This window comes from Chrysoperla carnea, chromosome 1, assembly GCF_905475395.1.
Source record: "Chrysoperla carnea chromosome 1, inChrCarn1.1, whole genome shotgun sequence".
NCBI classification, from domain to species: Eukaryota; Metazoa; Arthropoda; class Insecta; order Neuroptera; family Chrysopidae; genus Chrysoperla; species Chrysoperla carnea.
The window spans coordinates 9,441,080-9,465,162 of record NC_058337.1 but is presented as its reverse complement, the minus strand read 5'-3'; the positions used below and the strand labels follow the sequence as shown (position 1 = coordinate 9,465,162).

Sequence of the window (24,083 nt, the reverse complement as noted above, 5' to 3'; positions counted from 1 at the left end):
TAACAAGTGTATGTGATTCTCGGTAATGTAAAATTTTTTTCGCACCTGTGAATCGAAATAGCTTTTTTTTTTGTTGTTAAATGTAAATATAAACAAAACTTCAAAATCGTTATGAATTAATTATGTAATAATACCCTTATTTTTAACTTTGTTTATAAAAAGTTATTGTTTTCACCCAGAAATATGAAATTAATAAAATTCACGGCAAAGTATTTTGTGTGAAACGACAAGGTCTCTTTTGTAATTTTGATCACTTGATAATTCTCGAAAAAGTTACACCCTACGTTTAAAATTTTATCCGATGATGAGATTCAGTGCAGATTTACTATTGTAACCCTGATAAAAAAGCCCGATTGAATTCCAATTCATTCTAATTGAATTCCAATTTAGTCCAATAGAACCCATTATGAAATTTTCAATTCGATTTCATTCATGAATTGTCACCAATTGGTTTCCGATTAGTTCTATTGGATTGAATCGGAATTCAATAGGAATGGATCGGAATTTTTTTCCAAATAAGCCCGATTCATTTTAATTAAATTCCGATTCAAATCTCTAATAAGTTTTAATTGGAATGAATTGGAATGAATCGAAACTTCTTTTACAATTGAATTGCATTCATTCCGATTGGTAAAATTGGAAATTTCCAATTCATGAATCGGAACAGGGAATCGAAAGAGAATTCAGAGACAGGAATGCCATACAACAATTGAATTATTAATTTGAGTTATCATTTAAGCTCTAGAAAATTCATTAATTTTAGTTTTTTTATCATCAGATTATTTTGTCTATAAACTATATATTCATAAAATCTCAAATTACATGGGATTTGAATATTTAAAAAACCTAATCAAATATTGTTTCACTCATACATGACTATTAGTAAAAGCTTGAGGTGCTCCGAAACGTTGATATTTTAAATTAAGCGCGTCCAGCATTTACAAATAGTCATGTATGAGTGACCTATGAGAAAAATTATTTTCTACTTTGTAGTAGATACAATAAAAGCTAGCCCCTTAAAATTATTTTTTTAAAAATATTTTTTAACTTGAGATCAAAAATATTAAAATTTGCAGGCGCACGAATTTTTTCAAGCGCATGATAATCTTTATTCCTTAAAATTAATCCATTTGATAAGTGTAAAAAGGACACAATATACCTTAAGTTATTTCGATTTTGACCGAAAAAAGCCCGAAAGAAAAAAAAAAAGATAAAAACAACAACTAACAGTAAAGTTTCGAAAGGACACTTATTAGTAGGTTTTGTTCTTAACGCGATTATAATTTTTCCACTTATTAAAATCCCAAAAATTTAACGAATATACATTACTCGTATTCGCATCTCGAATCTAATAACGTTGTTGTTATATTTTGAAATCGCCTGTGAATTTTCAATGATATGCGTTAATAATAACGGAATCGAAATCACAAGTTGAAGGTTATAAAATAAGTTTTAATAATTTAATCGCAAAGTTATTCGCCTGGCTTATAACAGCCAAATCCATCACGATAGCCCGTTTTTTTTTTGTTAAATACAAACATTGTGTTCAACACCTGTTCCACTAAACTCAAATAATTTTTTTTGATAAAGAGGGCAGCATAATGAAAAGGTAGATATGGTCCATAGATGCTAGACCAGAAATTCCAAAATTAAGTAAATTAAGAATTAATTGAACTTCATAAAAAAACTACAATTATCGATAAACTTAAAGCGTTTATTGCATTTAATCTTCCGAGTTAATACAATGATGACATATTTCTAAGTCGCATTTTATATATTAAAATGACCCACTCTGTATATTTATACACCAGGTATCACATTGTACATAATCCAGCTGAAGCTATTCGAAGGAGAACACTTATCATTGAGGCCTTAAATTTTATATTGACCTGGAAGTTCTTCTTACTTCTTACAATTACCAAGAATAATTCCCCATCTTTATTTACTTCAGAGCGTGAGTCACTTTTTAAACGATCATTCCCCCTTCGAGTAAAATAGTTTTTACTTGAACAATTTGAAAATGTTATTTTGAACTGAGAAACTAATTTAGCGCGATGTTCCATAAAAGGAGTGAAAGAAACGACCTTGCAGAAACTGCTAAGAAAAATAAATAAAAAATGTAATTTTACAATTGAAAATGATTTTTCTAAACTACAAATTCCAACGTCGGTGACGTCAATACATCGTTTTTGGCAACGCCACCGAACGGATAAATGATAAAATTACATGCAGAAAGATAAACGGTTTGTTTCTCAGCTGTTTTCACTATATTATAACGTAATTTTTCATAGTGACAAACTGGAAAATCTAAAGTTAGTGCGATTCCGATTAATTCACAGCCTCAGCGCTTGTAAATACGCCACTACCTTTTTTTTTATTCAAAATATAACCCTTTTTTATTAATACCTAATAAAAAAATTGAATTATTAATTTTAAAAAGATTACTTAAATATACTTTACATGAATTATTCTTTCATTTATATATGATTTTGTTGGTATGCCCTTCGATATTTAGATCATACAGTACCCTGATTACAGTTTGAGGTCTTATTCAGTTTTAGGTTCTTTAAGGCGTCTTTAATATATAGAATGGCTACTTAGGTGTATTTCTTGTAGGCCAATGATTTCTCTATTGTACCTCCAAGTGAATGCAAAGCTGTCTCGTCAGACCGCATATGTACTTGCAAAAGACTCTCCTGCGTCTCAAGTGGAATGATAGAAGGCTTATGGGTCGAAAGTCCTTGGAGGTGTTTCATGAGTCACGTCCCCATTTAGGTATATATATATATATTACGTAAACGATTTTGACCTGTCTCCATTTTATATAAATTTGGGTCAAGTCTATGTGGCGGAGATAGCCCGTGCGATCTTTTATCGATAAGCGCTTTGCGAAATTATACGAATTAGCTATAGCCTCTAAAGGCTATAATTCCCTCTTCTCTTGGCTAGGGAAATTGTTATTAACTAGAAGCTCTAGAGGCCTCAAGCTTTATTTAAACAGGGACACCGAGTATATTTTTATGTCTATATTTCGAAATCAGAGTGATTGGTGCATATTATACGTTCTGAACAAAATAAATAAATTTAATGAAAATGTGGAAAAATACACTAAAAAAAGCGTTACATCGATGGTAGTATATGTGTGTACAGTATGGAAGATGAATAATATGCTAAACCTGTATGTACTAATATTAATACATAATTTAATCCCCCCGTAGGTATAGTAATGCATATGTGGATACGTCCCACATCTAAGTGTCGCTGTATTGATGAAATAATTTGATTAATACGTGTTAATTTTTTGTTTTCTTTATAAATAAAGACAACAAAATATTTTTTTAAATATTCACAATACAATTGTGAATAAATTTAAAATAAATTATTGTTTTATGATAGTCCCCTCTAAAGTGACACCTAATACATTTAATGAATTTGATTGGTCTGTGATGGCACAAATCTTTCTATTTTCATAATCACATCTCCCAAATTAGGCCTCAAATCGAAATTTGGTCAAGTACTTTTCGATTTGTCCTGATAAGCTTAATTTACTGGTATAATTTTCTGCTATCTATAACAGAATAACCTATATATGCCGGATATCAATAACCTTCCTTAGTTTAGTATTCCTCTTATTTTTCATTTGTTGTCCAATTTTGTTATTTACAAAAATGTCCACTTAAGAAATGACAGCCATATTAAAATGTGCATACACTTTCAAACCGAATCATTAGTGGGTAAGTGGGGATCATTTTGACGCCAACATCAATTTTCGATATTATAAACCTTAAATGTTAAATAATTACAAACTTTGTACGAATCATATAATCAATAAATTTTATAGGCAGATTGGATAACTATTTATATTATACGGCCGTAATTTAAATTATCGTCCATGTACATAGTTCAATTTAACGCAATATATTGCTAAAACGCACATTATGTGATGTAGAAAGTAATGTAGGTTTGTGAAAAGTTATTTATTTATACAAACTACCTCTCAATTAGTCTGCCAATTGACAACTAAGCTTTACCCTTAGAATTTTACCTCCAGCCGGTTCTTTCGCTAGAAGTAAAAAGATGATTTTTACCAATAAAGTTTTCATCTACGTGTCTTAACGGACAGTATCACGAACTAATTGTAAATACTAAATACTAATTAGATGATTTTATGAACAGCTATACCAAAATTTTGTCTGTAGCATCAATATTTTTAAGCGTTACAAATTTGGGACTCAACTTTAGGATACCTTGATATATTTCATATTTACCTGGTATAAGAAGTTTAAAGTAACAAATGTAGGAAATTTCGAAGACTTAAAAGTTAATTAATTAGCATTTTTATTTTATAGTTGAAAAATTATTTGAAGAGATATTGGCCAAAAAGCCAAGAAGTAAATCTTAATATTCGTATAAACAAGATAGAAAATTTAATTATCTAAAATAAAGGTTATCACTATTTTTGACCCAAACTGCAGGGTTACGCAGATCTAGACGGTTATGGTGGTTCTTAAAATGGCGACAGTTCCCCTCTCCAAATTTGTAAGTATTTTATCACAATTAGTTAATTTATTTTTGTCACAATTAGTTTGTGATACTGAACCTATTTAAAACAAAAAATAAATTCTGCAATTTAGTGCATTTATGGACAAGAGTAACGGACTTGTCTATTACCAGTATTATATGGCATAATTGTAAAGGAAACATAGAATTAGAAAACAATATTGTTCATACAGTAAAAATTCGACAATAATTCGATATTCTTTGGTTGTATCATACAATATGTAAGAGCACACATTGCTTTTTCCATACCTTTAGGATTACAAAAATTTAGCTACCAACTTGTCGACTTGCCTCAATAACATGAACTACAGCTTTAAAATGCTAGGAATAGTACGCCTCGGCAATAATGATATTAAATAGAAATTCTTTCTTTTCCAATCACCGACTTCTCGTATGTAAACGCAGAAAAATATTTACAAATATTTGAAGCTTATTAATTTAGAATTTCTTTGTGTGGAACATCGAAAATTGAGTGAGACTCTGTTCCATGTCATTTGGCATATTAATTTTGATGCACCCTGTATAATTGTACATATTTAAAAGAATATTGATGTATCAAATAGAGAAAGATAGATGTGTCAGTTGTTTATAATTGCATACGTTTGAAATGCAGTCAACCAAAATACTACTGATAATAGTTCTTTTATTTTTAATTGAAATGTAGTAATAGAGATTGCTTACCGTTTTTTGGTTGGCATACAATTTTATTTAATATGTATATAGTCAATATACATTTTAATAAAGTTCCAAATAAAAAACAACAAACAACTGCAAATGATTCCAGAACAAATTCTATCCCCTTTTTACTCTGACGACGGCGAGGGTTATGTGTTAAACTGAATATGGCGTCCTCTAGGACACATTAAGTCACGAACTCAAAACTTTCTTTACTGTCATACAAAACTATATAGATGAAGTAAAAAGAGTTTTTCATGGTTGTTCTTATGTATAAAACAAAGATTAATTGGTATTGTATGTGTACAAATTCAGGTAATGAGTTTGACTCTTTACTTCATCTATACATATAAAATGGTTTGCCCTGAATGACTGACGGATCATTGTACAGACTAAACCACTGATCGTAGAGACCTGAAACTTGGAGAGTGTGGTCCTTGTATGACGTAGGCATCCGATAAGAAAGGATTTTCCAAAATTATACTCTTAAGCCCGTCAAAAGGATGCGAATTTTGTATATGCAAAACCCATGTTAATAATTTTATAGACAAATATATACATCAACGTTTGCATGTTTGTCATGTTACTATAGTTTTTTTTAACTTCATGTGGTTTATATATATTTACAGAGAATCATAATTATTATTCTCACAAGCGGTGTGCTTGCACAAAATATTTGCTTGTTATCATACTTTAAATAGCGTGATTTTGCAGTCGGCGGGGAGTAATAGTTTTTGAAATTTATTTCAGGTATTGCATCGACTCTTTTTCAGAGAAATTTCTATTTTTTAATCTTAGCAAATTTTTTTTTATTGGGTTAAATTTTTATTCTTGATCCAGAATTTATATACCTACGTAAAATACATTCAAAAAATTTTTCGTTTATTCACCCTAAAATTTCGAACAAATTCGTAAATCTTAATTATTAAAACACACAAAATATTAATTATTATTAGCCCAGCAGTACATAAAATATTAATAAGGCTGATCAGTTTTGTCAACCTGAAACTAAGTTTGTTAACGCTTTTTTTGATGTTTGATGCTTTTGCCTTGAAAGTGATGATCATTATTATCCCAAGTCCCAAGAGAAAATTTCAAGAATGTGTTATAAATTTTTAAAACAGAAAGCATTTGCAATCTCTCTGTGATGCAGTTTTTTTTCTAAGGTACCTCGTACCAATCGTGAACCGCCTTCAACATACGTCCATTGAACAATGGCTATTTTCTCGAAATATGTCACCTTGTTTTAAAATAAAGCAAAAGCTACCAGCTCATCAGATAGTGGCGCTCTATGACACCCGTTTCTACTGCACTGATTTTGGAATCAATCAGTTCGTATGATTTTAATCTTTCCCTAAGTTGCAAGTCATTTATCGTTGCAACTGCTGCTAAAGGCGCTTCGATCCAAACCTTGGTGTAAATTATGGCACCGAAAGTAACAAATCAGATAATGTGTGTTGCTTTTCTCTTGGTTAACTTAAATACTTTGAATTACTTCTAAAGAGAAAAAACGTCAGTCACCATCCATCGAGCATGATGTACTGTATCCGAAGATCGTCAATGAATCTTCGCAGGTGGTTTCTTCGAAGCTATCAATGTTGGCTCTATTGACTCGTTTCTGCAGCTAAGGCAGTTGTAACTCCAACTCTCCAAAACACTTTCAGATAACTGTTCCGTGCTAGAACTGAAATCAAGGCAATGGTAGGTAGGTAGTGTTCTCCTGTCTTTGCTTTAAGGAGAGTACATGCATCTTTTTTAAGACCGGTGTTAGAGAAAGTAGTGTCAAAACTCAAAGTTCGAACTTGATTTGTGACTTTCCACTGTTCTTTTGCGTCAAAAACCGCATTTCTAATTTCCTGCTATATCAGGTAATAATTTTAATCCCAATGTATTACAAAGAGATAAAGAGACTCAAAGGTCACTTTAATATTCGCACTGAATCCCATCCTAGCTTTTTTTGGCTCACATTTTTCACAAATAATTTCAAAATTTCATTCGCTTGAGCACAATCTTTCGCTAAAGCTAGTGACCTGAAAGTTTACAACGCTATTTTCATACATACGTATTACAAATTTACGGAGTGGTCAAACTGAAAAACGAAAAACATTTTTGGGACCACCCTATTACTGAATAATGTAGCATGGAAAAAAGGGCTGAAGGAGTGTATTTATGCAAGTTGTGTTATGTTAATTAAGTAACTCGGAGAAAAAGGTTATGGCAGAAAAATTATACAAATGGTGGCGTTATAGGGATGTTGTTTATATTACCGCTGCTGATATTGATGTTTGTCTAATAAAATTAAAAGAAAAAAATAAATCATCTAGATGATTACAAAAGAACAACTTAATCCCAGTTTTTAAGTAGATTATCCGATTCTATACTTAATTTTCTGGACTTAACAAATATATGAGCGACAAATTATCATTTTCTCTATCTTAACCCGTTACTCGATTACATACATGTGGTAGAGGATTATTATATACTAGCGACCCGCCCCGGCTTTGCACGGGTGCAATGCTGATACTAAATACACTACAGAAAAACTGTGAACGTTGTATATAAATACATAGCGGCCCGCTCTGGCTTCGCACGGGTATAAAATATATAGCCTATGTGATTAAAATCGATCCAGTAGTTTTGATTTATTCATTACTGCCCGTGGCCCGCACGCGTTAAATTTGGAGTAAAACAATCCCCCTTTCCCTATACCATGAAGATTTCCTGCTATCTTTGGAATATCTAAATTCATACACTACATTTTTACTTATTTACTTTTTACATTTTTAACTATTAACCTCGAAAATAGCAGTACTTCTCCACTATTTAATGGATGTTATTATACATATAAACCTTCCTCTTGAATCACTCTATCTATTAAAAAAACCGCATCAAAATCCGTTGCGTAGTTTCAAAGATTTAAGCATACAAGGGGACATAGGGACATAGGGACAGAGAAAGCGACTTTGTTTTATACTATGTAGTGATTTCACAAAAACACAATATCATTTCAAAAAAGCCAGGTGCTGAATTTAAATTAAAAATATTATGAAATATAAATGGAAAGAACAAACGCACTTTGCAACAAATAAATAAAAAAAAAGCAACTGTTTGTAAATTATATTCTAAAACCACGGAAAAAGACAATTTAAACAGAGAAAAAATAAAATTGAAAAAATGAAAACGAGTATTAAAATAATAATAATAACAAAAAATGAAATTGAAAATTAAATACTAAATTTCAATGTAATTTAAATAATATAAATAATTTTCTTTTCACGTATAAATTTTTTGCAAATCAGTGGTACACAGTACAGTACGTACGTCTGTGCTGTACAGTTTAAAAATTGTATAACAAGTATATTTTATATACCTACTAGCTGTGAACTACCCGCTTTGCTGGGCAACATTCCCACTTTCACCCCTCCCCCCATATTCCATATCCTTTTCTAGGTTACTAACTATCACCTAACTAAATTTCATCAAAATCCGTTCAGCCGTTTAGGCATGATAGAGCAAAACTCCCAGCAAAAACCATAAAAAAATCACTAACTCAATTCAGTTTTCTGCCTACTTCCTACCCCCTAAGTACGATGACGTGATCATTTTGATCTTATATCCGTTTTTAGGTAACCATATATTACCTTACTAAATTTCACCAAAATCTGTTCAGCCGTTTAGACGTGAAAGAGCAAAGTCCCAACAAAAACGACTAAAAATCACTAACTCAATTTAGTTATCTGCCTACTGCCTACCCCCTAAGAATGATGGCGTGATTATTTATAGCCTATGACCATTTCTAGGTTATCATCTATCACCATACCAAATTTCATCAAAATCCGTTCAGCCGTTTAGGCGTGAAAGAGTAACAGACAGACAGACAGACAGAGTTACTTTCGCATTTATAATATTAGTATAGTATGGATGTATTAAATAATAATACCACAATATAATATATTATAAATGATTTTTTTCTGAAAAAGACAAAACGAAAATATAATATTTGTATTATGGTTGTGGATTACGTTCATGATGAGCACATCCTTCTTATAATTTAAATCATTTTTTTGTTTTAATTTTAACGATATTATTTATAAGCTGTTCACATGATTTATTTTTTAATTTTAATAAATTTATGTGATTAATTAAAATTTTTTTTCAGTGAGCCTATTTTTATACCATGTATATGAAATATACCAAAGTATTCTAAGTTGAGTCCCAAGTTTGTACCTAACGCTTAAAAATATTGATGGTATAAACAAAAATTTGATATAGGTATTCATAAAATCACCTAATTAGTCCATTTCCGGTTGTCTGTCTGTCTGTTTTCACGTTAACTCAAAAACGAAAAGATATCGAGCTGAAACTTTTATAGCGTGCTTAGGACGTAAAAAGAGAGGTGATGTTCGTAAATGAGTAACATAGGTCAATTGAGTCCGTAGTACCCATCTTGTAAGCCGTTAGAGATAGAACAAAAGTTAAAATGTGAAAAAAAATGTTACCTTATAAAAAATAAACAACTTTTGCCAAACATTTTTTCGTAAACATCACTGTTTACCCGTGAAGGCGCAAATTATACGCAAATTGTAAAGTGTACTATATGAGAATATCAGTTATGTATGTGGGACATGTATGTATGTGTAATGTGACCGAGTAATCAACACTGTCTATACATGGTATTTCAATAATTAACTCAATTGTTTGTTTTCACTCGTTTAACTTCTTTAGATGATTGCGTGGATGCTTTATTATAAGTCATCGTATTTGCCGTTTTACATGTCAAAATTCAAATCTCTATTTATACCCATCTCTAATCTCTACTTCTCTCTACTATACTAATCCCTAAAAAAAATCAATTGCGCAAGTGTGAAGAATTTCGTATCATAAGCCTAGTCTGTCACACATCGAAAAAATTCTTGAAAATTCTCCTTAATAGAATACAAGCAAAAATATCACATGAACTAAGCGACAGTCAAAATGAATGGGGAATAGGAATGCAATTTTCAAGTTAGGGACGGTTATCGAAAGAATGCTCGAGTGCAAAAAGAAGTCTATCTACGTTTTATAGATTATGAAAAGGAGTTTGACAGCATCAACCAAAATAAACTTTTTGAAATGCTATAGGGTTACTTTATCAAAAACAGAAAGCGATTTTAATCTCAAGGAGATGCAATACAAATTGGATAAAAATAGGGAAATGTATTAGGCAAGGATGTATATATTATATAATATTTATAGTGAAGTGATTATGGATAAGGCATTAAAGAACTGTGATATCGGAGTGAAAATTCATGGACACGTGTTAATCATCATTCGCTATGCTGATGCCAGAAAATGCATAGGATCTGCAAATTTTAGTGGACAAGGTAGTAAAAGTTACTGAAGAGAGCATTTTTAAAATTAATATAAAAAAAATAAAGTAACTAAAGAAAATATTAAAATATAGTGTAATGGTGTTCACCTAAAACAAGTTGACGAACCTGGGGAAACTCTTTCCCAACAACAAGGCTAGTGTTGAAATAAAAGAAAGGATAATACAAGCAAAGAGTGCATTTATGAAATTAAAAAAAAAGTTCTTAACGGACAATAAAATAAACAAAAGTATAGATATGCGGTTTTTTGAATTTCTTCATGAAAGACATATACTTAAATAGTAAAGTGATTATAATTATCGGACATTCACCAGAACTATAAAGTAAGACCGTAAAAATGAGACAATTAAGCTACTTTGGGCATATTATTCGATGAAACAAATATGATATGATCAAGGTGGTTTTATTTGGTAAAATTCCAGCAACAAAAAAGCAGTGGGAAGGAGAAAAATTAGCTGGATGGATAATTTAAAAGCTTGGGCTGGAATGTCATTGAAAGAAATGTGCAGAGTCCCGGAAAAATGGAAATAGTCTCTAGGAATAAAGTAGTCTCTATAACATCCCTTAGAGGGATATGGAACCATACATACATACATATCAAAATTCGATGTTGAGCCTCAATCAGAGTGGAGTTGTAAGCTCCCAAAATTGAACTAATTGAGTTATTTGATTCCCAAAGTCTTTACAAAAGTCATAAACTTAATGGAAGTAGAGAAACAAAATTTTATACAAAGTGGCTGGCCATGTTTCGCGATGCAATTATGTCAAACAAGTGTTCCTGGAACTATTTAAATTTAAAAGAATAATATCTCCATGTTTTTTGGGGTTATAGAATCGTGTTTTAGAAAACGGCAGAGAGCACGATAACTCTGACTGGTATAAATATTTTCAACAGTTTTATCAGGTACTGTCATTTCAATGCGAAGATCTTACCAATAAAAATATTAAGTAAGTTATATACTACATGGTCCTGTGGGATCGGATTGAAATTTTTGGTATGCATTTTGACAATGAAAGAAATTTAGGAGGTTGTTGATATTGGCACGTTATTATTATCCGTCAAATAAAATTTCTCTGGTCTAACAACTGGGATCGTGTAACGAAACTAGCTTGTTCCAAAGTTGCAGAGATAATCTCTTTATTAAGTTGTCAGATAGGATGAACGCCTCACGTCAGCTGTCAGAAACATATTTTTTTTCAATTTTCGGTAAAAATTAACAACTTTGAAAATATTTTTATTATTATTCTCTTTATTTGACATAAATCAAATATATGCATAATTTAATATTAATAATTACATAAAAAATTAAAAATACAATTAGTTCAATTAGTAAAAATTTAAATAATAGATAGAATAAAAACAAAATAAAAAACGTAATTGAAATATAAAAAAAAAAAAAAAAAAATAGAAAAATCTAAAAGAAAGCAGTCTGTGCTATGGGGTCATGGAACGGTTCAGATTGAATACGATTTCCTCGTTTCGTAAATATGCCGCAATATGCAATTGCTGGCTTAATAAGCTCTGAATTTGAAATATTTAAAATGTCTAAAATGCTAAGAAATTGCAGTCTAGCGAGTCAGCCTTTTTTTTTATCCTGCAGTTCCTGAGCAGTCCTCTATTAAATACTGTGCACTCTCTGCCGCATTACGCATGACACATATCCTCACACCATCCACTCTCTTACTTTCCCATTTAAACCGATACATTCTAAAGTTTGCAAACGAATATCTTTTATTCCAGTCACATATATTCAGATACTTAGCTCCTTGCTTAAAGTGATCTAGCATTGCAAAGACGCTAAGACTCTCTTTCGTTCTTATATCTTTCATTAACTCACTCAAAGCACGTTCTTCAATTATTCTTTCATCAACTCTCTTTTAACAGCATTCTCTCATATTCCTTATTTATGTCGTTCAGTCCTCTCTCATTCAATATTTCGTTCAAATCGTCTAATACTCCGTCATTCACACAAAGTATTTACAACCCTTTATTTGTATTCGATAGCTTGTTTCGGTAGTTAAGACCTATTTGTTTTACACCAATGAGGGATGGATTTTGATACACCTAGAATTTCTTTTAAAAAATTGCCCATTATAACAATGATGTTTTTAAAGCACTGTTTGCAGTTAATGAAGTTACTCGCCCATATTTCGCTTCCTTGAGTCAGAATAAGTAGTACCAAGGCATTAGATATTTTCTCTATCACACTTATTGGAAAATTTTCGTACTTATACACTACATTAAAACTCTATTTTCATTCCATCTCCACATATTAGCATCTCATTAATATACAACAGGAGAAGAAGTACCGATAGATTACAACCTTGCCTGAGTCCTTCATTGATTTCAAAGCTAGTACTTACATGGCTTGTACCAAAGCGAATACAACTAGTCGTAGATTGGTAAACAGATTTATTGAAAATATTCTTAAAATAAATTCACGTCAGAAATTTTTTGCATAAACTTTTTAAAAAATTATGTTTTTTATCTTCTTATCCTACGGGAAACGGCATCTCTGAATCGAGCAAGCAGGCTTAGTCTACGGGCTAGAAAAATTCTACTTAGCGGCTAGTCGATAACATTCCAATATTAACGACCTCTACAATGTATGGCCTGATTAAAAAACATGCAAAAATGCCGATCGTCCACAGGCTTAACACAAGAGATATTGGAGGTAGTTAAGACAAACCTTTATTCGCAACAAACTATGATATTTATTCGCAACAAACTATGATAAAGGATTACCAACAGGATCGTTGGAAAATCATTTGATGATATTCAATTGCTTATGCTTCTTTTTTTAATATAAAATATATATTTTTTGAGTAACTCTTTTAGTTTAAGATAACTGATAAAATTTATTAAAACTTGATTAGAGAAATCAAAATCGATGTTTCTTGAAAGCGCACATAAGACATAATGAAGAATAAATAAGCACGTCGCCATAGATACTAACTTAATTTTAATTTACAGTTAAACTATGTGGTATTGAATAAGTGTACAAGGGCAGTACTACACAGTGATCTCGAGAACGAAACTTGAAATATAATTCTACTTTATAGCACAAAAACGGCAAACTAAGTTATAAGCATTTAAAACTTATTGGGCTACCTATGCTTCCCCATGACTAGGTTACGTTACCTGAATGTTTCTTGGAGTCCTGTAAACACGTTACAAAAAGTTTCAAAGTTTCATTAAAATCGGTGCTGTTTCCAATTTTTCCACTATCGACACTTTTTTCCGGTTTATTCGCTGTATTATTATTTATGAAATCAATAAATAGAAAAACATTAAAAAATTTAAATATGCATATAATAAATGAATTATTTCGAAACAAAATGTTTTTGATTTAAAACTAATTAATTAATTTAAAACAAATTGTTTTAAATTTGAATGAAATTAATTTCATTGAAATTAAGTAAATGTTGAAAACAAACGTGTTAGTAGAATTTATAGAAAAGTATATAACAATACAGAGAAATAATAATTATATTGTAAACTTAGTACTAATGAGAATTAAACATGCTGAGCGCGAATAGCAAGGGTTTAATTTATTTTAGAATTTTTTAAATTATTGTCTGTCTATGAGATCTGACACGAACCGATTTTCATAAAAAAATTATAAATGGGTTTCTAGAGGATAATATGGAGATAGGTGTCTTTTTTCTTCACTTGGCCTTGGAAAATCAAATTCTCTACTACAGGGCCGACTCTGATTGAGAATAGACTTTGCCAAAATTTTTGATACTTTTAATAATAATGAGTTTAACCTCCGTTTCTCTGACATATGCCTAAAACAGAGGCCACCTATATCATTATTTGTAAATCTTTATTTATTTAACTATATCCGTATCTATACAATTACATTTTATGATGTGGTTGGAATCGGTTACTTCGTTCTTATCCAAGCGACGACAGTGTGATCAATTCTACCGCCCCCATTAATTATAAATTTTTCACACTGCCGCTGCCTGGATTCGAACCCGCAATCTCTCAGTCAGTAGCCAAACGGTCAAAGACTAAAGCCTCGACCACTGAGCCGGTTTGACACTTTTATGAACTCCCATGTATATGGAAATCGTGAAAGGTGGTCCGATTGTTATAGTCAAGGTATTTTCGGATGTCTTGTAGTTATCTCATACGGACAGCACTTTAGTACAGCTTAAAAAGTTAAAAAGTATAAGAAACAGCGAAGCTATAAACTAAATTTTTCTTTCGAATTTTTTCGATTTTAGAGGGATAGGGCTTCATTTATTACTGTTTTTAATTTTAAGGAATTCCGGGCTTAGATAAAAAATTACAATTACAATTACAATTACAATCACAGATTAAATAGAATAGATTATACATAATTAAAACTTAAAATCAAAGATGGTAAATAGCTTCTTCTTAATGAGTACATAAAAAACCCCTCGATCACAAAAATTAATTTCTCGACTTATTTATGTGTATCTTTGCTCTAAGTTCAAATAAGTAGAACTTTCAGGGCAAGACTCAGAATTTTATATGAGTATGAAAGACAATTTCCTTTGACCAAAAGGCCTAGTTGAATATCTAGGGACTCAGAGAACATAGAGAGATGAAAATTTTTAATTCATTTCATTTTAAGAGACTGTAAAATGTTGTGATTTTTACCTAAAAGAAGGCTGAAAGTATTATTGTAACTAGAATAGGAAAGAGAAGCTTGCGACGCTTTCGCGTGGCTTTTATAGAGAAAACTTTGTTTCCCATTTTTCTGGCATGGTTATCAAATGACTTCTCTGATGAAGCCTAGCAGCAGATATTTTTCAGTCATCTTCAAGGCATTTAATAACTGTCTTTTTAAATTTTATAATTTATTATTTTTTATTTACATTTAATTTTTGGATTGTATGTTCTCATGTACATTCTTAGTTTTAATTTTATAGTTATGTGTGAAATTTTTATTTCCTGTCTACAATTTGATAGTTTATGAAAAATTAACTCCCGATTTACTTTTTTAAACGACATAATGACCCAAATTAAATAATTGTTTTATATAATACTTTATCAAAATTTGTGTTGTTAACATTGTTAAATTAACTTTTTATACCATGTATGTATGAAATATACATAGTATATTAAGTTTAGTCCCAAGTTTGTAACGCTTAAAAATAATGATGCTAGGAAAAAAATTTTGTCATAGGTGTTCATAAAATCACCTAATTAGTCCATTTCCGGTTGTCCGTCCGTCCGTCTGTGGACACGATAACTCAAAAACGAAAAAGATATCGAGCTGAAATTTTTACAGCGTACTCAGGACGTAAAAAGTGAGGTCAAGTTCGTAAATGAGCATCATAGGTCTCTCCTACGGACCCATCTTGTAAACCGTTAGAGATAGAACAAAAGTTTAAATGTTCCTTATCAAAAATTAAGCAACTTTTGTTTGAAACATTTTTTCGTAAACATCACTGTTTACCCGTGAGAGCGCCAATTAGGCGGAAATTTTATAATATGTACTATACTTGATTATCAGTTATGTATGTGTCACATGTTTGTATGTGTTATGTGATAAAGAAATCAACACTGACTATGCATGGTATTTCAACAATTAACTCAGTCAATTGTTTGTTTTCACTTGTTTTATAATATGTGTTCTTAATATGAAAATCCAATATTAAAGTCTAGCACTCGTCTTTTCAAAAAATCTCCTTACATGCATTCAATAAAATTCTGAGCTTCACCATGCAGTTTTACCGCAATCGGATTAGCCGTTTCTGAGTATAGAAAAGATGCACATAAATAAAACGACAGGTAGGCATTAGGATGTTAATTGAATACAAGTTCAGCTTGCGTTCTATAAAAATGGCTTGATGAAACAGTAATAACGTTTTGTATGATGCTTGAGTATGAATTTCAAGTATCAAATCGGTGTATTTAAAAGTAAATTTATATTGTTATTTTTGTGGCACTTTGCATAACAATATTTATGTTAAAATATTGTTCAAACATGGTTAAGTGAACAGTGCGGTACAGTTCAATTCAGTGGTGGTGGTGATATTAGTCTGGGTGCTGAGCGCTAGTTCTTACTCATTAATACTTAATCGTATACAGGGCGTTCTGTTATTAACTGCAGATCGTGGGCCTACAGAATAAGCTCATAAAGACGAAGGAAAAAGTCATTTACCAATTTTGGATCTGAGCCCTTATTTGGGCGCTACAGGTATGACAAAAATTGATAAATTAGTAAATTCACTGGCTATCATTCGATAACCAGTAGCCAATGATAATCAGTAGATATTAATAAATGTCATTTGATAATATTCAACTAAAGAAGGGGTATGAACTGATTTCAATTGGGTTATATTATTTTGAAAAAAACATTTAAACAAAACTATTATTTATTTCATTGGTTTGTTCAATTCCCACTTTTTTTTTATTATTATATTTTTGCAAGAAAACATCAGATTCTTAGTAAAAAAACAAATAACGTCAAACAGAGCTGCCATTACAGGAATATTAGTCTAGGGCTGGCTGTTGACCATTAGGTGGAGCTTAGAAACCTAGGGTTGGTATTGCCCTAATTAGTCTGAATGGACAACATCGTTTTAACGTTCGATGCCACATTATGCCTGAGTGCAAGTAAAAAAGAATTTGTTTGTTATGGTGTCATGGTGGATTTTTCCCTAAATTTTACGAGTATTCACAATTGGGAAGTTTTATACATATTAGGTAGTATAATTAATACGGGTTTACTACTGCTGAGATTTTGAACCAATGTATGTGCTTGCTTTAAGTCAAACACTTTTGTCCATACGGCAATTATTTCTATTACCATCACTGTTATCAAAAAGCGTCACCTTGACCAAGCCTCTGGCAATCTTAATATTCAAAAGGCCATGTAATTAATCATTTAGTTTTTTTCTACTTAAGCGTGATAAAGCTGGCATGAAACTTACATGGCATAAAATACCTTATAATTACGATTCAAAACATCTGTGTTAATAAAAAATCTGTTTCTCAGCTATTTGGATACCTTGGGAAATATTCCTACATATCTAACTTCTCATTCTATCGTGAAGACAAAGCTCTATGAAACTAACAAGTGTAATTCAACCTAAGATCAACTTTTCTTTGTTAAATACACATCAGCTTATTTATCAAGTCACTGTAAAAAGCTTTCAAGAAAATGGACCTTAAACACTTATAAAAGTTAGTTACTTTAAGACCTTTATGTATTTATTAGCAAGTTGCTTAATATTAGTCTTTTCTAAGTAACGAAAATTAATGGTTCACAAAAAAAGGATCTAGCGACAGGCCTACATGACATATATCCATTACTTTATTTTATCCAGTGTCTTGTGAATATATAATACCTACACACGGACATATTCCATTGTGTAGATACAGATTGATCCAAGTACAACAGGACTTCAACAAATGGTAGATAACGTTAAAATAATGATATTTTCTTAAAACACTTAAAGTCGAGAAAGTTTTTTTCTAGGTAGAGATTGTTGAAATATTGAGTAAAAAATGACATTGTTGGGAGTATTACGAACTCAAATGCATCGAAACTTAAAATATGGCATACGATAAAGGATCCTTCATGATTTAAAGCTTATGGTGATAAATTACGAAAACTAGCGGTGGATACTTGGCCGTGTGATAATCGCCTATTTTAAAAAGTCTCATACGTCACTGACTTCATTGAAAATAAAATGATACTTAAGAGATTTTTTCGAAACTGGATTATGGGACATCCAAGTATCTATATCCAATCATGAAAGATTCTCAGTTCATACTGTGTGTCAAACTTCCAATTTTTCTAAACAGCCATTTTTTTAACACATACAAAAATGCCATTTTTTCAAAATTTTAACACTCTATGTCTAAAAAAAGAGGCCTTCCCGGTTATAAGTGTATTCAGAAATAAAGTGTACTTATTTTAACGTTATGCATGCTGAAATTTTGCTGTTATGACTTGGACCATCCTGTGGAACTCCCACAGCTACAAGTATAAACATATACAATAATATACAAATATATTCGATATAGAATGTCGCACGCCAGATTCTGGTTGCTGGGTGAGACAAACTATATGTTTGTATATTAACTTTATGTGCACAAAATTTTTTCTTTGCATGAAAAATATGTATACCGTATGCAATACATATAACAAGGGTAGAAAATATATTATGAAATGTACAATATAGTTTAGCAAATATTGGCAGTCGAGTTTGAAAGTTTCTGAATGTTTGGCATTTTCAATTGGTATCAGGCGAGGATTCAAGGGGGAGAGGTCACAGGGGTCATGACATTTTTGCATAAATAAGGTTATTCTGGCTTTGTTTTTAATTCATTCAAAAAATTGGGTTTACTTTGTTTATTTGGTTATTTTTGTTATTTTTGATTTTTTTTTTTATCTTGTGAATCCCTCCGGAAAAAAATTCTAGAACCGCGCCTGATTGGTATTCTCAAATTTATTGAAAACATATTATGATACCGATTCTTAATGTTGGCAGTTCTCTCTAACTACTATTTTGAAACCCGCTACAGCCATTTTTGTGTTTATCCGAATTTAAATTTTTGAAAATTTTTTACTGCTTTAATTTCACTAATTTTGCGACAAGCCAAAACAAAAATAAATTAAGATTATAATAATTCAATGCAATTTAATATTGTTACTGAAATAAACACAACGATACTCGAAATAAAATTGTTTATTAAGATATTTAGTTTAAAATATAATTAAAAAAACATACAAATTACATTGCTAAATATTGTTATTTGGATTGGAACGCTACCATCGTCAGTTGCTAAATTTTTTCATTTTACACATTACAAATATTTTTTACTTTAAATTAAAAATAAATATGTAAAAAATTACCAAATTACTTTAACACATTTATTTTTAATATTATAAAGAATGTTTGAAATTTGTTACATGAATAAATTTAGCTACTGACAATGGTTGCACTGCAATAAAAATATCGATATTTAGCGAAATGTAAGTCTGTTGTATGTTTTTTAATTATATTTTTCAATAAAATTTCTTAATATGCAATTTTATTTCAAGTATCGTGGTATTTATTTTAATAAATATGTCTCAGCAAAAACTCATCCTAAAATAGTTTAATATCGTTTCTAAAATATTAATTTGGTGAAAACTCGATTATATATTCTGAAAGTTTTAGAGATTGAATACTTCGCATGTTTAAATATTTTTGAAAGGCCCATCTTTTTGATATTTGCTTAAATTTTAACAATAAGCTGCGTAAAAAGAGGGACAAATATTTAAACTGAACAAAAAACAAAAAAACCAAAAATAGTTGGTTCTTGTACAGTTAAATAGCCACTCTCAAACATCAGATTTATTTTACGAAATAGGCCTAAAAAACTCAAATAGTTGGCAAAATTTTGGTGTGTACTTGTTCACGCACCTACGCCAATGTATACTAAACTAAAAGATTAAGCCCGTGTTTCACAGATAGTTTCTACTTCGTTTTCTTACATTTTTGTAGAGTGCAAATGGATTATTAACGCGCGACTGTTAACTCTATGGCCTACACTCTAAACTGTAAACTGTGCTACTCGACCACAAAGTCTAGCTGACTAACTGACTATCAACAAAAGAAGTCCTTTTTTTTAAAACGGGATTATTTATCCATTTTTGTGTGCTCTTCTTTAAATTCATTTTATTTATATGGATTATGCATATTTTTATTTGGTCTTGGATTACTTACCATTTGATGTTTGAAAAAAGGACTAAGGGTAATCTCCTTCCACAAAAAGTCATACGATAGTATTTTCCGTTTTAACAAAAATGTTTCAATAATGTTTTTATAATACCGTGCATTCTTTAATCATGTTTACATTTAATATTTTTAAAAACATTGTTTGTTTGGTTTATTAAAAACTATTTCCTTAAGTTCTTATGAAGGTTGTTACCAAATTTGATGACTATATAGAAAAAGAAATCATAATTTGTTACAAAATTTTATTTTTCAACAAATTATTAGTTTTAGCAAACAAATATATTATAATCTGTATATATAAAAATAAATTGCTGTGCGTTAGTCTCGCTAAAACTTAAAAACGGCTGGACCGATTTTCAAAATTTTTTTTCTTTTGTTCGCTATAGTTCAGGGATGGTTTAGAAAAAAAATTATTTTCAATTTAAAAATTGATTACCTTTTGTTTCGGACAGTTTCTTAAAAAAACTAATGTAATAAAATGAATAACAAATATCTTGGGTCTTTGTCCAACTTATTATTGTGTGTCCGAAACAGTAATGAATCGTAATTGAAATGAAAAGCACAATTTCGGAATAAGTAGATTCAATGCGGAATAATTTCAGAGACTGAACGGAATGAAAATGTTGGCTCTACAGTCAGATTCATAAAATATCTCGAAAATTACTCATTTAATGGTCAAATAAACACGATTTTTGTAATTTTCGGGTCAAAATTACCTTATAAACTTAGTTTTATTGAAATCGGAAACAAAAACTTCTTTTACACTTTTTGCAATTTGTAAAAATCGAAAAAATCATAAAAAATTCAAAAAAACACAATTTTTGTAATTTTTGGTTGGGTTGGGTTGGGTAAGGTTGGGTTAGGTTGGGTTAGGTTGGGTTAGGCTGGGTTAGGCTGGGTTAGGTTGGGTTAGGTTGGGTTGGGTTGGGTTGAGTGTGAGTGTGGGTGTGGGTGTGGGTGTGGGTGTGGGTGTGGGTGTGGGTGTGGGTGTGGGTGTGGGTGTGGGTTGAGTTGGGTGTGGGTTGAGTTGGGTTTTTTTTTCAATTTTATTGATCTGTATATATAAAAATAAATTGCTGTGCGTTAGTCTCGCTAAAACTCAAAATGATTTCCGACTCATTCACCCCCGTTAAGCAAAACTTTAAAATGGCCCATAAGATAAAGCGGGAATCTAAAAGCACAAAACTAACTTACATTTAAGTTAAATTGATATATTTTTACCTGATATGCTTGGTAGGAAGATATGTATAGGGCTACTTTTAATAGTATAGTTCAAGAGCTGGCAACGTTTTTGAGAGTTAATTTTAGGATGGCTGAATTTCGTAAATTTCTTTCTTTATAAAAATTACGAAGGAATGAAATATGTTTTGCATCTGAGAGCGTCAGTGAAGCAACCGAATTTCTGGCTGGCAAATTAAAATTAAATTCTTTAACTATAAAACTAAATCAGGGTAAAATTTGAGCAACACTAAAATGATTAAATGGTTTTTTTTTTTTTTCAAAATTATTATATTAATATCGGGAGCGTTGTAAGCAACGATAAAACTGCCTGGCAATTATAATTTATATTGCTAAAAGATTTAAAAATTACTTGATACTTTTTTTAAAATGATTTTAAAGTAAGTAATTTTTGCAACTTTTTTCTGTAATTCACTATAGCAAACGCAGTAGACGCGTTAACACGTTAATTCGTTCTCGGATGTCGGACATACTTTATACTTACCTCATTTCAAACTTTTCAACTTTTTCGTGACGTTGCTATCTCTTATGCAATTACATTTAGAAAAATAGTACACATTTTTGACTCATCAAACTGAACAGTTTCTATATTTATACAACTTGACAAAATTCTCGAATAAACATTATCAAAAGTTTTCAATCTGATAACATTAACTATCATTTACTTATTTATCATTCTAATATGTATAATACAAAAGGACATTATGTGTTTCTGTAGCATAGATGTTATACAATATAACTTGTGTTACATTATTTATGGTAAACAAATCTTAATTACCTCTATATACAGCAATTGCAAATATTAAGTGGTAACTTTCGCCATGAAATCAATAATAATTAATTCTTTAGTACGACCTAAAATATGGAATATTTGTATATGGACGTAATAAAATTTTTTTACCAATAAAAAAAAACTTTTAACAAAAAGAAAACCGACTTCAAAAGAAAAACTTTTCTAAAACAAATTAATATGCACTAAAAAGTAAAAAAATAACGATGATATAATGTAGTAAATATTATCGTTATTTTTGGAGCCGGTGTCAGCCAAGGAAACAACTATGACAGACATATAAAAATAACGATAATATAATGTAGTTATTATGCCTTTTGACAGTACAGCGGCCAATTTTCTGGTAGAAATTTAATTTTGAATTTTTCAAAAATCTCTATAGTTTTTAAAGTCGCTGATCTCGAATTTATGATCAAATTGATTCAATTTTCACCCCCCTCCTCTTTTCACTTACATAAATAGACTCCCTAAATAATACCAATAACATGCCTTGAAAAGGCTTAAATTTTCAAAAAAATGGTATTTTTTGATTCGGGGTCGACTTATGTATGCTAAAAGAGGGGAAGGAGTGAAAAGTGAATAAATTTGATCACAAATATGAGTTCAGTGACTTTAAAATCGCCTAACATGCCTTAAAAAGGTTTAAATTTTCAAAAAAATGGTTTCAAAAAATTTTTATTTTTGGTATCTACATATGTGGACTAACTAAGGGGGTGGGGGTTACAAATTTAGCGAGCTACCCCAAAAACACCTTTATACGGCAAAGTCTTAATTTGCAAAAAAATGGTATTTTTCGTTTCAGGGGTCTATTTAAACCAATTTGAACATTTGAATCAATTTGATCATAAATTCAAGATCAGCAAATCTTAACACTCTCTTATATGACTCAAAAAGACTTAATTTTAAAAATGATGTTATTTAGTAAGGCAGTCTACTTATGTGAGGTAAAAGAGGACTTCGAGATCAGCGACCACAAAAACCCCCTTATACATCATTAAAAGACCTTAATTGCAAAAATTGGTCTATTTCATTGGAGGTGCATAAAGGAGTTTATTAATAAAAATATCTTAAATTTCGGCAGCCCTTAAACGTCGTTCAGTTGTTTTATATAACTGAACTGTTCTCTAAGACAACTAATGGTATTGTAAATGCACTGATTCAGCAACCCATCTGCGACATATATAAGTGACATATAACTAAGTGGATTAGTGACTTGAGAAACCTATAGCTTCTCCTCAGAATTTTCAAAGGGTTTCATCTTATGTATAATAAATAAACACTTGAAAATTAAATTAACAATAATTAAAATCATAATAGGAATAATAAACACATTGTATGTTACAACTTCATCTAAATTTCTAGTTTATTTAATATTATTACAAGTATTAAATACCTACCTACTACTATCTCTTAAGTAACTGGCAACAACTAAAACTGTACAACAGATAGTTTACTTTCAACTTACTTTAGTTTTGACATTTATTATAAATTATTATTGTATGACGTACCGTACATACTCACATACATGTACCAACTCTTAAATTATAACTCAGATATATATTTCGAACATTTTTAACTGTCTGATAGCAAATTATTGCTTTTAGCCTGAAAAACAAAAATTTCATGATATCTATCCATACTAATATTATAAATGCGAAAGTAACTCTGTCTGTCTGTCTGTTACTCTTTCACGCCTAAACGGCTGAACGGATTTTGATGAAATTTGGTATGGT

At 30.6% G+C, this 24,083-nt stretch overlaps 1 protein-coding gene across 1 annotated transcript in view; it reads right to left on the bottom strand.

Moving 5' to 3' along the window:
* LOC123290698 (limbic system-associated membrane protein-like) overlaps window positions 1-24,083 on the bottom strand; it is a 219,529-nt gene that overhangs the window by 46,805 nt on the left and 148,641 nt on the right. The gene's annotated exons all lie outside the window — the stretch shown is intronic.